We start from the raw sequence: 17,771 nt of genomic DNA on the forward strand, positions 1-17,771 counted from the left end.
CCCCCGTGGTCGGGACCACAACCCTCCGCAGTCGCCGCTGATACAGGAGCCTTAGTCAGGATCGAACCCAGGTCTCTGGTGCTGTAAGGCAGCAACTCTACCGCTCCGCCACTGTGGCACCCTGGTAGTGCCGTCCTGCATGAAATACTTACACCCCTAGAGCGGGCCCTAGATGATATAACAGAATAATCCAGGCAGCTCTATTGCCCAATGAGTTTGGGTTGATAACAATAGACAATAGACAATAGGTGCAGGAGTAGGCCATTTGGCCCTTCGAGCCAGCGCCGCCATTCAATGTGATCATGGCTGATCATCCCCAATCAGTACCCCATTCCTGTCTTCTCCCCATCTCCCTTGACTCCGCTATTTTTAAGAGATTAACCAAATTAGGTAGCTAGGAAATAAAAAAACGAATATGTTTTTGCTTGGCCCTTAAATTACTGGCACAAAGTGCAGTACAACATTTCTTTGATCTTGCCCAGATCTAGGAAGGGCCATGAGAGGTAGTGTGAGGCCACACACCGTTTGTTTCAATTTTAGAGATACTTCGGCTCACTGAGTCCATGAGGACCATCGGGCAACCGTACCGCTAGTTCTATCCCACACACTTGGAACAATTTACAGAAGCCAATTAATCTGCAAACCTGTACGTCTTTGGAACGTGGAGGTAAACCAGAGCATCTGGAGATGTCCCTTGTGCCTATCTAAAAGCCTCAAACACTATTATTGTATCTGCCTCCACCACCACCCCTGGCATCATGTTCCAGGCACTCACTATCCACCGTGGAAAAAAATCCTGCCCTGCATATTTCCCTTAAACTGTGCCCCTCTAACAGAGTTGCCATCTCGTCATTGGTGTTTACACCCTGGGATAAATGTTCCTACTGTCTATCCTATCTATGCCAGTTATCATTTTAAATACTTAGAAACATAGACATAGAAACATAGAAAATAGGTGCAGGAGTAGGCCATTCGGCCCTTCGAGCCTGCACCGCCATTCAATATGATCATGGCTGATCATCCAACTCAGTATCCTGTACCTGCCTTCTCTCCATACCCCCTGATCACTTTAGCCACAAGGGCCAAATCTAACTCCCTCTTAAATATAGCCAATGAACTGGCCTCAACTACCTTCTGTGGCAGAGAATTCCAGAGATTCACCACTCTCTGTGTGAAAAATGTTTTTCTCATCTCAGTCCTAAAAGATTTCCCCCTTATCCTTAAACTGTGACCCCTTGTTCTGGACTTCCCCAACATCGGGAACAATCTTCCTGCATCTAGCCTGTCCAACCCCTTAAGAATTTTGTAAGTTTCTATAAGATCCCCCCTCAATCGTCTAAATTCTAGCGAGTACAAGCCAAGTCTATCCAGTCTCTATTAAGACTTCTATTAAGTCTTCCCTCAATCTCTGGCGTTCCAGAGAAAATAATCCAACCTCTGTCAAAAACCTCTCCGTATGTCTAATAGACTATGATCCAGGCAGCATTCCGGCAGACCTCTGCTGCCTGCTTTCCAAAGCCTCCACGTTCCACATCCTTCCTGTATTGGGATGACTGGTGTGAAGGTCAGACCAGATGGGGCTGGGTCAAGGCAGGTGGACAGAGACACAATGTTCAGTGATTAGTCCCATCCTCACATTTGGCCGCGGTTCTGGTTTCTTCAGTGCAACTGGGCCTGGGTGGAAATGTTGGCGTACATTCCCCGTCCAGAGGACTGGAGCAAAACAGATTTCTGGCCTAGTTCCAGTGCAAGTTGGTTGGAGGAAATGCCATGTCCCCATGTTGACGGATACGTGCTGAGTTTTAACATTTATTTTTGCATTTCTGCTCCATTTTGTGTTTTGACATCAGGATATAGTTGGAAAATTTCTCTTGAAATGGAAACACAGCCAAATAAATACTGCATATTTTCTGGCCAGACAGCAGCAACTGAGGGTTTGACAAGAATTCGTCAAAATGGGGAAAATACCAATAAAGCAACAAACACGAGACGAAATTTACCACCGAACTTGTGTTCGCTCTAGATCAGAGCAGGATGCCATCTCATGCTGCTTTCAAGCCTTGGGATTTGGCAAGACTAATTATAGCGCTGGCTCGAAGGGCCGAATGGCCTCCTCCTGCACCTATTCTCTATAGTTAATAGTAGGAATTGCTTAGTAGGCAATTATCTTTTAATTTAGTCTGCGGTTTATGTTAATGTTTATGAAACACTTCAAGAGTTCAGAGTCTTTCCTTTGAACATCACATAGGACACTATCAAGGTGTCCTATTTTAGGCCAACATAAACTGCGTTGAAACAGGCCCTTTCGTCCACCAAATCTGCACTGACCAACTGTCACCCTTACACTAGTGTTTAAGAAGGAACTGCAGATGCTGGAAAATCGAAGGTAGACAAAAATGCTGGAGAAACTCAGCGGGTGCAGCAGCATCTATGGAGCGAAGGAAATAGGCAACGTTTCGGGCCGAAAACCTTCAAGAAGGAAATAGGTAACGTTTCGGGCCGAAACCCGAAAGGGTTTCGGCCCGAAACGTTGCCTATTTCCTTCGCTCCATAGATGCTGCTGCACCCGCTGAGTTTCTCCAGCATTTTTGTGTACCCCTCCACTAGTCCTATCCTACACACATGGGGGGAAATTTACAGAAGCCAATTAACCAACAAACCTGCACGTCTTTGGAATGTGGGAGGCAGGTGGAATAACCCCATGCGGTCACAGGGAGAATGTACAAACTCCGTACAGACAGCACCTGTTGGGCAAAAGGGACCTGTTTCGATGCTGTATCTTTCAATCAATTCAATCAAACACTATCTGCAGAAAGAACCCGGGCGGTTTTGGTCTCAAGGCCGATGAGAAGGTGCAGTCTAGCAAAAGGGAATTTTTAAGGCGCAGATTGGCAGATTCTTGATTAGCACGGGTGTCAGGGGTTATGGGGAGAGAAGGCAGGATAGTGGGCTTGAGAGGGAGAGATAAATCAGCCACGATTGAATGGCGGAGTAGACTTGATGGGTCAAATGCCTTAATTCTGCTCCTATAACTTATGATGCAAGCGATTAAAAATAATATTATTTTTTTTCGCATTAACAAAAAGAAAACTTTCAAAGTCCAACCCAACCATAACATATCAGTCTTTTTAGACTGAAGCATGTGCTGGATCACGGACTGGCCAAACACAGATATTACAAGCGTACAACACAACAAAACAGCCCATCTGCCTTCAGGTTACTGATGGAGAAACGCCAAGTCCTGTCCTTCGTCACTTCTGGTCTGCGATGTGTTTTGCTGCCCTGAAATCTAAATGTGGCTGTCCATGTAGTTTGCTGCCTGCTACAAAGAGCTCAGTGTTCCCCTCACTCCACTTCACTAGGAGGCTGCACTGCCATCTGGTTTGCAGGTGCAAGTTCTGCTTCAATCAGGACTAACATATACTCCTTTACACGTGGTGTTTACAACTTTCACTCTCTCTCTCTCCCTCTTCCTCTCTCTCCTCTCCTCCTCTCTTTACTTTCAATTTCCTGGCATCTATTTTCATTGGCATGTTTCCCGCTGAAGTAAAAGCTAGATTCCTTATTGAACCAAGGATCTAACATCATTAAAAAGTTGCTGTGGTTCAAGCTGGTTCGTTTGTGGAAAGTATCCTGATGCAGCAAACTATTGCAGGCATGGAAAGCGGAATTGGTGGTTGCAGGATAATCCTTAAAAAGAAATTATATAACTGTATTGCTATTTTTGATCTACAAACAGGAGCCCATTTACCGTAGGCAACACAAGTGCATTCTTGGCTGTAAAGTGGCAGAAGATAAATATGCGGCGGAGGCCACACAAACCTCAAATATCTGATGTATTTTATGCTGCACTTGAAGAGCCTCCTCCTCTTCCCACATGACGGAAGAGCAAAAAGAACGCTCCAGTTGTTTTTTAGAAACAGGCAACATACTACGCAAGTTCTCTGTAAGTTCTTTCATTAGTTTAGTTTAGAGATACAGCGCAGAAACAGGCCATTCGGCCCACCGAGTCCGCGCCGACCAACGATCCCTGCTCAGTTACACCATCCTACACACACTTGGGACAATTTGCAATTATACCAAGCTGATTTGTCTACAAACCTGCCCATCTTTAGAGTGTGGGAAGAAACCGGAGCACCCGGAGAAAACCCAGGGAGGTCACGGGGAGAACATACGTACAAACTCCATACAGACAGCATCTGTAGTCAGGATCGAACCCGGGTCTCTGGCACTGTGAGTCAGCAAATCTACCGCTGCGCCACTGTGCCACCCTACTTCATATTTTGTGCAGGAAGGAACTGCAAATGATGGTTTACACCGAAGATAGACACATAATGCATCTGGGGAGAAGGAATGGGTGACGGTTCGGGTCGAGACCCTTCTCCAGAGCTCGATCCGAAACGTCACCCATTCCTTCTCGCCAGAGATGCTGCCTGTCCCGCTGAGTTACTCCAACATTTTGTGTCTATCTACTTCATATTTTGTTCTGGTTAAAAAATATATTGAATGACAGGCAAGGTAAAAGAAAATCGTTCTGTGAACTGCTTTAGAAAACCCAGAGTAGGTGGAGGGGTGTAGCTAAGACTGCAAAGATTATGGTAAAATTATTGGGTCTTAAGAGCAATAATCTTACAATATAAATATTAGAGAGACCATAAACATCTGAATCAGAGGCCACAATGAGATAATGCCAACAATTGACAGCCTGAAGTATGGAGGCAATAAAATATTTCTAAGGTAGACACAAAATGTTGAATTAATTAAATTGCTTGAAACTGTTCAGTCCATGGCAGCCCATGTTAAGGCAATCCAATAATCACTTGTTCATCCTTCCAAACCTGAATCAACTGCTGAAAACACTGTGTATGTAGGAACTGCAGATGCTGGTTTTACACCAAAGAGAGACACAAAATGCTGGGGCAACTCAGGCAGCATCTCTGGAGAAAAGAAATGGGAGACGTTTCGGGTCGGAACCCAAGGGTCCGAAGAAGCGTTTCGACCCGAAACGTCCTCTATTCCTGTTCTCCAGAGATGCTGCCTGGCCCACTGAGTTACTCCAGCATTTTGTGTGTGTATTTGCTGGAAACATTGTAATAGTTTTAGTTTCAACATGAAAAATAACCAAAAAAAGCATCTTTCCTGGTTGGGTAAAATCCTCCAAGTTTCAATAGACAATAGACAATAGACAATAGGTGCAGGAGTAGGCCTTTTGGCCCTTCGAGCCAGCACCGCCATTCAATGTGATCATGGCTGATCATCCCCAATCAGTACCCCGTTCCTGCCTTCTCCCCATACCCCCTGACTCCGCTATAAGCCCTATCTAAGTTCTGCACAGTTCTGAAGGCCTGTGCAGAACAACTCACGGGAGTGTATGTAGACATCTTCAATCTGTCTTTAAACCAAGCAGTGGTCCCCCGTATTTTTAAATATTCCACCATTGTACCAGTTCCAAAAAAAACAAACCCATCCACCCTGAATGACTTCAGGCCAGTGGCACTCACGCCAGTTGCCATGAAGTGTCTAGAAAAACTGGTTCTCACACACATCAATCACATGGTCCCGGGCACGATCGACCCCCTCCAGTTCGCCTACCGCCCCAACCGCTCAGTGGACGACGCAGTGGCCATTGCTCTACACCACATCCTGCAACACCTGGACAGCAGAGGAACATACGTCAGAACGCTGTTCCTGGATTATAGCTCGGCCTTTAACACCATTCGCCCGGGCAGGCTGACTGAGAAGCTGACAGACCTCGGCGTCCCGACTCCCACCTGCAACTGGATCTTAGATTTCCTGACTGAAAGACCACAGGTGGTGAGGATGGGAAGGAGGGTGTCTGCAGAGCTCACCGTCAGCACAGGATCACCACAAGGCTGCTGTCTCAGTCCCAAACTTTTCACCCTGTACACACACGACTGTGTCTCCACCCAGGAAAACACCATCATTATTAAGTATGCGGATGATACCACCATCCTGGGCCTCATCAAGGGGGGGGGACGAGTCGGGCTACAGGAGTCTGGTGAACGACATTCTTGCCTATGGTGAGGTGAACGACCTAAGCCTCAACACAGACAAGACAAAAGAAATAATAATGGACTTCAGAAAAAATCCACCCCCCCTGCAGCCCCTCATCATCAAGGGGACTGTGGTGGAGAGGGCTGACAGTTACAGATACCTGGGACTACAAATAACATCAGATCTGAACTGGACTTTGAACACTGCAGCCACAGTGAAAAAAGCCCAGCAGAGACTGTACTTCATCAGGCTGCTCAGAAAAGCTGGTCTGCACTGTCGCCCTCTCACCCAGGTCTACAAAGGACTGGTAGAGAGCATCCTCACCACAGGCATCACGGTGTGGTATGGAAACACCACACAGATAGAGAGGAAGGCTCTGCAAAGAGTCATAAAGACTGCAGAGAAGATCATCAGAACTGAACTCCCATCCATGGACACAATCTACACACAGCGCTGTCAAAAAAGAGCAGGGAGAATCATTAGAGACACACTACATCCAGCTCACTCCCTGCTCAAACACAAAAACTGCACATACAACCTCAGGCACAGACGAGCGGACAGTATCGCCACAAATAGAACACGCTATTTTAAGAGCTTCTTCCCTGCAACAGTGAGACTCTTGGCCAAAACACAACAAAATGAACTGATGTCCTGATATAGTGTTTGTGCAAGCTACAATGCTCTATGTGTCTTCTGTGTGTCTTTTTTAATTTTTAAAATTTTTTTAATTTTTAATTTTAATTTTTAACGTAACTTGACTCTCTGAATAGCCGCACAAGAGTTCCTATGTGTGTAAGCACAAATGGCAAATAAAGTTTTTGACCTTTGACCTTTTTTTGATCTAGCTCTCTCTTGAAAGCATCCAGAGAACCTGCCTCCACCACCCTCTGAGGCAGAGAATTCCACAGACTCACCACTCTCTGTGAGAAAAAGTGTTTCCTCGTCTCCGTTCTAAATGGCTTACTCCTTATTCTTAAACTGTGGCCCCTGGTTCTGGACTCCCCCAACATCGGGAACATGTTTCCTGCCCCTAGCATGTCCAAGCCCTTAACAATCTTATACGTTTCAATGAGATACCCTCTCATCCTTCTAAACTCCAGAGTGTACAAGCCCGGCTGCTCCATTCTCTCAGCACATGACAGTTTCCTGGTTTCCTTATTTGTAAATACATCACCTGTTCCTTCAATTACAGGGCTTGTAAATCGAGCATCGCCCTAGTTTAATTTAGAGATACAGCATAAACAGATTGTTTGATTAGCACGGGTGCTAGGGGTTATGGGGAGAAAGCAGGCAGTGGCGGACTGGGTCTAAAAATATTGGTTGCCAGGAGACAAGGGGGCCCACTTTATCAGGGGCCCACTTGCCATCGGGCAAGCTGACATCCTGGCCAGTCCGCCACTGAAAGCAGGAGATTGGGATTGAGAGGGAACGATAGATCAGCCATGAGTGAACGGTTAAAGTAGACTCGATGGGCCTAATGGCCTAAATCTGCTCCAATGACGTCTGAACTTGTGATTGTAACACATCTGCACCAAGACAACACTCTCAGCCTCTGCATTCCACACTCTCTAGTTCCCAGAACCATCTTATTATCTGCACATCTATATTCTTTCAAAGCCTTCATTGCCCTCCTAAAGCCCAATGACCTGAATTGAGCACGTTTTATAAGTGGAGAAAATTAGCCTCTTTTTTTTTTGCATTTTCTCTTTCTGTTATAAATAAGACATTTAAAAAAATCTCTTCACCCTAACAATCGCTGGCAGGAAGCACGACACCAAATGGAGCATTTTCTCTCTGGGTTATAAATCATTTATTGGCGAGAAACAGTGATAATGAAAATCTGCTCGTTACCAGCACCTGATGTTACAACCTGAAGCAAAACACCCCGAGGCAACGGTCTTGTGTGCTTACACCATGAATGAGCATGAAACCAGTTACTTCACATCTTGCCTGGTGCAGGCTTGCCCGTCAGCAATTAGCAAGTATTAAAACTAGAAACACATTTACTGCATTGATCCAATCTGCCATGGGGATTTCACTGCCACACCTGCTGTTTTATTCCATTGTCACCATCACTCCCTGCTGCCAAAAACAGACTGCACACGCATGGAGGTTCTTGCAACTTCTCTGGTTGAATTTACATTATTCTCACCTGTTCAAAAGTGCTGCTGCAAACTGTGAAGGGACGATGCCAGTTTATACCAACGATAGACAGACACCAAATGCTGGAGTAACTCAGCGGGGCAGGCAGCATCTCTGGAGAAATGAATAGGTGACGTTTCAGGTCGGGTCCAACCCTTTTTATCTCCGGAGATGCTGCATGACCCGTTGAGTTACTCCAACGTTTGTGTCTTCCATCGTTGCAAATTGTAGTGTGGATTTACCTCCTTCCATTCATGGTTCTGGGTTAAAGAACAAGGGGAGTCCACTGCCGTATTCTTGTGCTGTTGGTTTGCGAAACACACTGCCATAACCTTGCAGAGGTTAAAGAACAGCGGCGCAGCTGCCTTTTACAGCGCCAGAGACCCGGGTTCGATCCTGACTTCAGGTGCTGCCTGTATGAAGTTTGTACGTTTGCGGGTTTTCTCCAGGTGCTCCCGTTTCCTCACGCACTCCAAATTTATGCAGGTTTGTAGGTCAATTGACTTCTGTAGAGAAATGTACATTGTCCCTGGTGCAAAGGATAGAACTGGTCGGCGCCTTAGTTATCTCTAGTCTAAATGTAAGGAGCATGTTTCAGAAGGTACCACTGCGTGCCTCTTTTGGGTGAACCAGGGGTCTTACTTTCTATGCCGTTAGGTTCAGCTGTGGGAGGCAAAGGTTGAAGGTTGGCCAGGCGAGGAGAGGTTACTAATCGTGGATGATCAGCCATGATCACATTGAATGGCGGTGCTGGCTCGAAGGGCCGAATAGCCTACTCCTGCACCTATTGTCTATTGACGACGGTTCGCGGGACAGCCGGATGGAGGCGATGGTTGCAACGGGCCTTTATGGCCCAAATGTAGCTGGGACTGTGTAATTATGCCAAAACCTGGTGTTCGACTCTTGCTTAAAGTCGGCTGTTTCTATGCATTCTGTATTTAACGAGGGATTGCATGTATGGTAATAATCGTATCGATTTGTATGTAAAACAATAATCTCACTGTACCTTGATACACGTGACAATAATGAACGATGGCTGTTTAAAGAGTCATTTAGGTTGTGTGTACTTGGCACATCAGCTTTATGTGGAACTTGTTTGATGTCACAGCACAGAGACATACTGGAGCATTATTGTTGATTACTGCTAGCTGCTGATTCAATCGACAACAGATAATAGGTGCAGGAGTAGGCCATTCGGCCCTTCAAGCCAGCACCGCCATTCAATGGCTGATCATTCACAATCAGTCTTCAGTTCCCCGTTCCTGCCTTCTCCTGACTCCGCTATCTTTAATAGCCCGATCTAGCTCTCTCTTGAAAGTATCCAGAGAACCTGCCTCCACCGCCCTCTGAGGCAGAGAATTCCACAGACTCACCACTCTGTGTGAAAAAGTGCTTCCTCATCTCTGTTCTAAATGGCTTACTCCTTATTCTTAAACTGTGGCCCCTGGTTCTGGACTCCCCCAACACCGTGAACATGTTTCCTGCCCCTAGCGTGTCCAAACGCTTAACAATCTTATATGTTTCAATAAGATACCCTCTCATCCTTCTCAACTCCAGAGTGTACAAGCCGAGCCGCTCCATTCTCTCAGCATATGACAGTCCCGCCATCACCTTCGCCCATTCACAGCGGAGCAGTCAAGGTTGCATGCTAACCCAAGCACACCAAGGTTGATGAAATGGCTCCATCTATTGCCGGCCCATGGTTTTACATTCACATTCTTTTAAAGAGACAGGGAAAGAGGAAGTTGTAAATTGAACAGGTATTTTTAAACTCCATACATGTTCTTATTAGATATCTAATAATTTTTGCGTGATTATAGCTATTGCAAAACAAGTACGTTTAGTAAACCAGTTACATCAGAATGTACAGGAGATAACACACACACTTTCCTTCTTCAACTGCACCTGTAATAAGTTCTTATGAGTGTAATTAGAAATAATGCAGATGCTGGTTTAAATCGAAGATATACACAAATTGCTGGAGTAACTCAGCGGGTGAGGCAGCATCTCTGGAGAGAAGGATTGGGCGATTCTTATACTGTGGCCTCTGGTTCTGGACTCCACCAACATCCTAAAAATATTAACTGGGATCCAAATGAGTTAATACAATGCTGTACTCAGTCAATAAGTACGACAACAACCTCTCTAGCTCTCCTGGTTAAATTTTACTGATTGTATGCCTCGTTGTCACCTTCCCCTCAGCTACAATTCCTTGATCACCATCTGCTTTGATTTGTCGTTTTCACACATTACCCTTCCATATCTCCAGTCTTCCTCTCCCCTGACTCTCATTAGTCTGAAGAAGGGTCTCAACCCGCAACGTCACCCATTCCTTCTCTCCATAGATGCTGCCTGTCCCGCTGAGTTACTCCAACATTTTGTGTCTATCTTCAGCTCATGACTGCTCATACTGGTCGAAAAGACGTGGGATGGAACGCAGAACACATTGAGTCTCTTCAATGGTAGCATGTGGGGAACAAGCATACAATGTCAACAACCTATATGTGACAAGAGTGTACCTATCCTGAACAGGACACCACAGAACTGTAATGAAACCCCGTGACTCTGAGGGACTGTGTTGAAAAAAAGGTGCACAATGCCTGGAGTCTCGACAATGGTCCCATCCTAGATCAGCCACAGCCATAATTAGGGAGCACAACTGCTGGCTGCAGATTCACAACAGGGCAGTCGGAGATGCTCATTAATTCAAGCGCTACAAGGCTGATGAAAGTGCTCCATCTACTGCCGGACCCTGGATTTAACGATAGCAGTCTATTAAAGAGACAGGGAGGGAGGGATTTGTTAGAACTGTTAGAACATGTTTCTTGTTGCAGAAGGATAGTAATTTCAGAACGTACTGGAGATAAAAGATTATCCTACCTTTTTGAACTGCTTCTGTAGTAAATTCACAAGGCATTGTACCTTTGCGGTATCAATGCAGGCAAGCATAGTATCGGATATACAATTCAATCCTGACCTGCTGAGATAATCCGGCACTTGGCCTCTCAAGGAAAAAGACCATTTATACAGTGCACTTCATACCTTGTTCAATAGGATTACCTATCCATGCGGTGCAGCGGTAGAGTTGCTGCCTCACAGCGCCAGAGACCTGTGTTCGATCCTGACTGCGGCTGCTATCTGTACGGAGTTTGTACGTTCTCCCCGTGACCGTGTGGGTTTTCCCCGGGGGCTCCGGTTTCCTCCCACATTCAGGCTCATTGGTTAATTGACTTGGTCAAATTGTAAATTGTCCCTAATGTGTAGGATAGTGTTCATGTGCGGGGATTGCTGGTCTGCATGGACTCGGTGGGCCGATGGGCCTGTTTCTGCGCTGTATCTCTAAACGAAACATCCTAAACTGACCATCAGCTAACGATACACTTTGTATTGCGGGCGTCGTTATAACATGGAAAAAGGGTAGGACAATTTTGTAGTGACCTCCTGGATGGAGAAATTGAATCAGGACCACAAACTCTCTATCCCTCCCCCACCCAAGTCGCACCAGCTTCTCGTTTTCACCCAACAAACAGCTAACAATGGCTTGTTTCCTTTATCATCAATACCTTTTTACATATATTTAATTCATGTTCTTTATCTCTCTACACCACCTCTATATCTCTCATTACCATTTCCCCTGACTTTGTCTGAACAATCAAAGGGTCTCGATCCGAAGAAGGGTCTCAACCCGAAACGTCACCCATTCCTTCTCTCCAGAGATGCTGCCTGTCCCGCTGAGTTACTCCAGCTTTTTGTGTCTATCTTCTGCTATTGAGTGATTGATTCTAAATAACTGATAAACGTTGTGTAGATTTCTGGGGTGAGTTCCTCTGCTCTCCATTAAAAGAGCACCATAGGCTTCAGACAGTCTGAAGAAGGGTCTCGACCCGAAACGTCACCCATTCTTTCTCTCCAGAGATGCTGCCTGTCCCGCTGAGTTACTCCAGCATTTTGTGTCTATCTGCAGTCTAAACCTGCATTGCAGTTCCTTCCTCCACAAACTGATTATTTTTAATTTGTTTTATTAGAAGCAATGTACATATTAATCATGATATGCAACATAATACATTTCGTGTACAACTTTAAAAAAAACTTTAACCAGTAATAGAAAAAGAGAAAAGAGAAAGAGAAGAATGAGGATAGTAGTGAAGTGTAGTCCGCAGTAGTTAACGTTAAATGAATGATGATGGTTAAGTAGACTGCTTGCTTGAAAGAGTGAAGAAAAGAAAAAAAGCCCTAAAGAGAAGAGGGCCTTAAGGAAAGAAAGGAAATAAGTAAAGAATCCAAAGAAGGTAGAGCTAAACAAAAAAGAAAGGGAATGTGCCTAATTCATTCCTCCACAAACTTAACATGTGCATACGTTACATGTAGGAAGGAACTACAGATACTGATCTACACCAAAGATGGACGCAAAATGATGGAGTAACTCAGAGGGACAGGCAGCATCTCTGGTGAGAAGGAATGGGTGACGTTTCGGGTCGAGACCCAATCTTCAGACTGGTTTGGGGTAAGGGAAACAAGAGATAGAGACGATGATGTAGAGAGATAAAGAACAATGAATGAAAGATCTGCAAAAAAGTAACGACGATAAAGGAAACAGGCCATTGTTAGCTGTTGGTTGGGTGAAAACGAGAAGCTGGTGCGACTTGGGTGGGGGGGGAGGGATAGAGAGAGAGGGAATGTCAGGGCTAGACAAAAGTGCTGGAGAAACTCAGCGGGTGCAGCAGCATCTATGGAACGAAGGAAATAGGCAACGTTTCGGGCCGAAACCCTTCAGGAAGGAAATAGGTAACGTTTCGGGCCGAAACCCGGAAGGGTTTCGTCCCGAAACGTTGCCTATTTCCTTCGCTCCATAGATGCTGCTGCACCCGCTGACTTTCTCCATCACTTTTGTCTACCTTCGATTTTCCAGCATCTGCAGTTCCTTCTTGAACACGGGAATGTTGGGGCTACCTGAAACAAGAGAAGTCAATATTCATACCACTGGGCTCCTTCACGAATTTGCATGTCATCCTTGCCCAGGGGGCTACGCTAATCACGCCAATTCATAAACGTTCCATATTTTTACCCATTCCTTCCCTTCTATCCAGAGAGGCTGCCTGTCTCGCTGTGATATAGGCAACTTATCCTACAAATATTACCAGCGGTCTAATTGAGGTTTTGAAATGCTGTACTCTGTCATAATTAATACTTGGCAGACTCTCTGGCTCAAGACTGCTCAATGTAGGCAAATATACATGGGAAGAAAAGTGAGCATTGTGAGCCTCGTCAATGGTAGCATGTGGAGGCCACGCACACAATTTCAATAACCGTTCATCCAGACCCGGCGTACCTGTGGCAGTCTGCCAATCCTGACTAGGACTCATTAGGGATAGCAGAATTATAATGAAAATCCTCGACCCCAGGGAGATCGCAGAAGAAAAACATGCACAATTCCCCACAAAAGGCATCACATTTGCTTCGCTTAATGGGCTCTACCAGGCAAGTCCTGGCCAACTGTCACATAATTATGGAGCACAATCCTTCCCCACCCCCAAATTAATCAGCACACAAAGGGAAACTCAAGTGAAAAACGTCCCTCCGCTGGATGCAAACGATCTTAGAACAGAAGATAGACATTTAAAGCTGGAGTAACTCAGCGGGTCAGACAGCATCTTGAGAAGGAATAAGTAACATTTCAGGTCGAGACCCTTCTTCAGTCTCGACCCAAAATGCAATCTATTCCTTTTGTCCAGAGATGCTGTCTGATCCACTGGGTTATGGGGCTGTCCCACTGAACGAGCTAATTCAAGAAGGTACACAAAATTGCTGGGGAAACTCAGCGGGTGCAGCAGCATCTATGGAGCGAAGGAAATAGGCGACGTTTCGGGCCGAAACCCTTCTTCAGACTGATTCCACAGGAGCTAATTCAAGAGTTCTCCCGAGTTTCCCCTGATTCGAATCCGGAGAGTAATAGCCGCTCGTAGGTACTCTGGGCTCTCATGGACATTTTTCAACATGTTGAAAAATCTTCACGAGATTACTGCGTTTCCCGAGTACCTGCCGTTAGCGTTACAAGCCGCTAAGAGATGCCCCGAGCTCCGACATACCCGCAATGTAAGTGCTTACCACGAGTTTGATTTTTTTTTTAACTCGGGAGATCTCTTGAATTAGCTCGTACAGTGAGACAGCCCCTTTACTCCAGCTTTTTGTGCCTATCTTCGGTTTAAACCAGCACTCCTACACATTTCTTAGAACAGCCTTGCTTTTCTCAATAGTGTCCTGCCTAATGTTTATCCCCCCCCCCCCCCCCCCAATCAACATAAACAGATTATCTAAGTCATTATTATACTGTTGTTGGAGGCTTCATGTACAGTGAAAATGACAGTAAAGAACGGTAAGTACTTTGGGATGTCAACAGATTATGAAAGACAAAATAAATGTAAGTTTTCTTTCATTAGATGCAATAAATGCACAGTACAATAAGTAGGATTAGTTTTCAACCTTGAAGGACATTGAGTTCCAAACAAAGGAAAAGTAAAACTGTGCACAATATTCCACATTTTAGCTGAATATGATAAATCTGAATCACCTGCAGTTTAATCTGGCATCATGTTCTGGACATTGTGGCCCAAATTGACTATTTCTTTGCTGAACAGTTCTATGTACTGAGTGCAGACACAAAATGCCAGAGTAACTCAGCGGGTGAGGCAGCATCTATGGAGAGAAAGGAATTGGTGATGTTTCAGGTCGAGACCCTTCTTCAGAACCGAAACGTCAACAATTCATTCTCTCCTTAGATGCTGCCTCACCTGCTGAGTTACTCCATCATTTTGTGCCTACCTTCGATTTAACCAGCATCGGCAGTTCTTTCTTGAACATATGTACTGAATGCCATGGATTTAAGAGCAATATGCGACTCTCTCCAAAAGGCCCTGCATCAGGATTAGAGCAGATGTGAGGACAGGCACAGAACATATTTTAAATGTGTGTTTAATTATGGAGTTAGGGAGTGCAAGTGCACCTGACATTAAGCTGTCATTTCTGCTGTAAAAACAACCCAAAGGAACCAAACAGTTCTTACAATGTAATCACACTAATTACCTCAAAAGCAATAAAAGGGCTTTGGTTCTTTGTAGCTAATCATCATGTCAGTCAGTACTTGGGTTCGCTGTATGAACCAAATTGCAACCTTGTTCGGTTCCATTAGAGCATTACTATATTCATTCATTCTCATCTGCTGTCACGTCCTTGTGGCAGCAGAAGCAAGGAAAATAGTATTTAACTTCCCTAGATCTGAAGTGCCCCATTAGCTCAATTCAGGGTACAAATGCTATTCAGAAGCAAATTGACTAAACGGCCTGTAATAGATTGCAACAGATGATGATGTAAAGCATTGACAACACAGAAGGCAAAGGGTAGAAAAATGGCACATTAAATAAATTGAAACTAAATGTCAGAAAGCTGATCCAATTATAGTTTGAATAAGTGAAAGAGTTGAGTAGATGATTGCTGGTTGTCAATTGAGTACTAGCTTGCAGTAAATCACTCTGGGCTTTACACAATCCCAGTTTCATTTTGCTTCAGAACAACACAAATTACAATGATCAATTCACTAAGTTTTAATAAAATAATTGGCAGGTTACTCTTCCCAAATCTAGTATCTGGCATACAGCACATGGGAGAACCTTCTCTTCCTGTTTCTCACCTCTCCATTTGGAATATTTTTGGAGGACCAGGAAACCAAGAACCAAGAAGAACCTCCCACCCTGTTTGGGGTAAGTGGGAGCCCTCAGTCCGAGGACCAAGGAACTTTTCAAGACAGTGATATACTTTCAAAGACCCAGGGAAAGAATGGTGTTTGTTGCTTGGCGTTTAAGTGTTGGGAAGAGCATTTTCTAATGTCATTGCAGCCACCTCTCCTCTTAGTTTAGATACAGTGAGGAAACAGGCCCTTCGGCCCACCGACTCCACTCCGACCAGCAATCCCCGCACATTATCACAAACCTACACACGCCGAGGACTTTACATTTATACCAAGCCAAGTAACCTACAAACCTGTGCATATTTGGAGTGTGGGACGAAACCGAAGATCTCAGATAAAACACTTGCAGGTCACGGGGAGAACGTACAAACTCCGTACTGACAGCGCCCATTGTCAGGATCAAACCCAGGTCTCTAGCGCTGCAAGGCAGCAATTCTACTGCTGTACCACCGTGCCGCCCTGTAAATCTGGATCCTTTCCTTTTAGATTGTTTTTGGTTAAAATATCCCCAAAATTAATATCTGCTCCTTCACCAGAGCAATCTCATCAAATAGGTTGCAAGCCCTGCTGGGCAGGGAGCAGAAGAGCTATTTGTGTCCGCACAGCTGTCCGTGAGAGAACTTCAGGGCAAATTCATTCATTATGGGAATTGACATTCCTCAAAGACACAACTAAACACAGCTGCAGGCACTGATGCAGTAATTAAGTGGGGGGGGGGGGGGGGGGGGTTGGGGGGGGGTCTTTAAAGCGTACTTCATTGCTTGCCGGGACTTAACATATGATTGTCAGCACTTGAAATCAGTCTAGTGCAGGACTCAGTGTGCTGTAGTGCCAAACCCCAACAAGAGACTACAACTTAGTTTGACATGTGCCAAAGTATCTTCAAGTTTAAACTTCAGACTGGAAGACAACACAGGCACACCAACATGAAGTGCAAAACAGACAAAAAATAAATAAAATCTCTGATCTCTAAATCTAAACACTACCGGGTCTGCATCATTTATGTATTCCCCAACTTTGTTAGAGAAACAACCTTGAAGTGTTGTTCAATTAAATTTCAATTAAAAAAAAAAGTGATATATGGATGGTCTTGATAAGTTTACATGAAACACATTGAAAAAATGTTAGATTGAGATTACAGATCACTCCTGTTCACCACTCCTTTAGAAAAGAGTTCAAACAATATCCTCTCACAAATGCTTTAAATAGAAGTTGCTTAAAAATCTTACTATCTGCAATCGTGAGTTCACCTATTCACCACCTCTCAATTTACAGAGATTTGCCACCTCGCTGCATTCTTCTTAAAATGCACCAAAAAAGCCAGGATAATATTTAGAGAAACAAGAAGCAATGTTTAGGGTTCCATTGTTGGCACCGTCATTCATTAGATGGATGAGTCTGTGGCAATAATTCATACCAGACTTCCATTACAGTTTTGAGGAATACTATCCTTCAACTGTCACACAAATCAAACATAAAAGGCATTGCTCCGAATGATACATTGACATAATGCAATTAATGTACAAGCCAAATTAATCAGACTCACAATTTGACATTTCAAAATGCAGAATTTGCTTTCTGCCAGCCTTTAAGCAGTTATGGGACTATTGTACTCTCATATTTTCTCTCATAAATTAAAGGAGTAGTCCTGAACTCCCAAAATACATCATTGCGGCCCTTGCACCCCTTTCCTTTTTTAATCTTCACTCTCTTTGCAGCTGTAATACTATATTCAGAACTCTAGTTATTTCTCTGTGTACTTGCTGTTGTACTTGTGCATGCATGGTATAATTTGACTGGATACCACAGAAAGTATTTCACTGCATCACGGTACATACAATAATAGATCAATACCAACATCAATCCTGTTGTT

Source organism: Amblyraja radiata, chromosome 27, assembly GCF_010909765.2.
Source record: "Amblyraja radiata isolate CabotCenter1 chromosome 27, sAmbRad1.1.pri, whole genome shotgun sequence".
NCBI classification, from domain to species: domain Eukaryota; kingdom Metazoa; phylum Chordata; class Chondrichthyes; order Rajiformes; family Rajidae; genus Amblyraja; species Amblyraja radiata.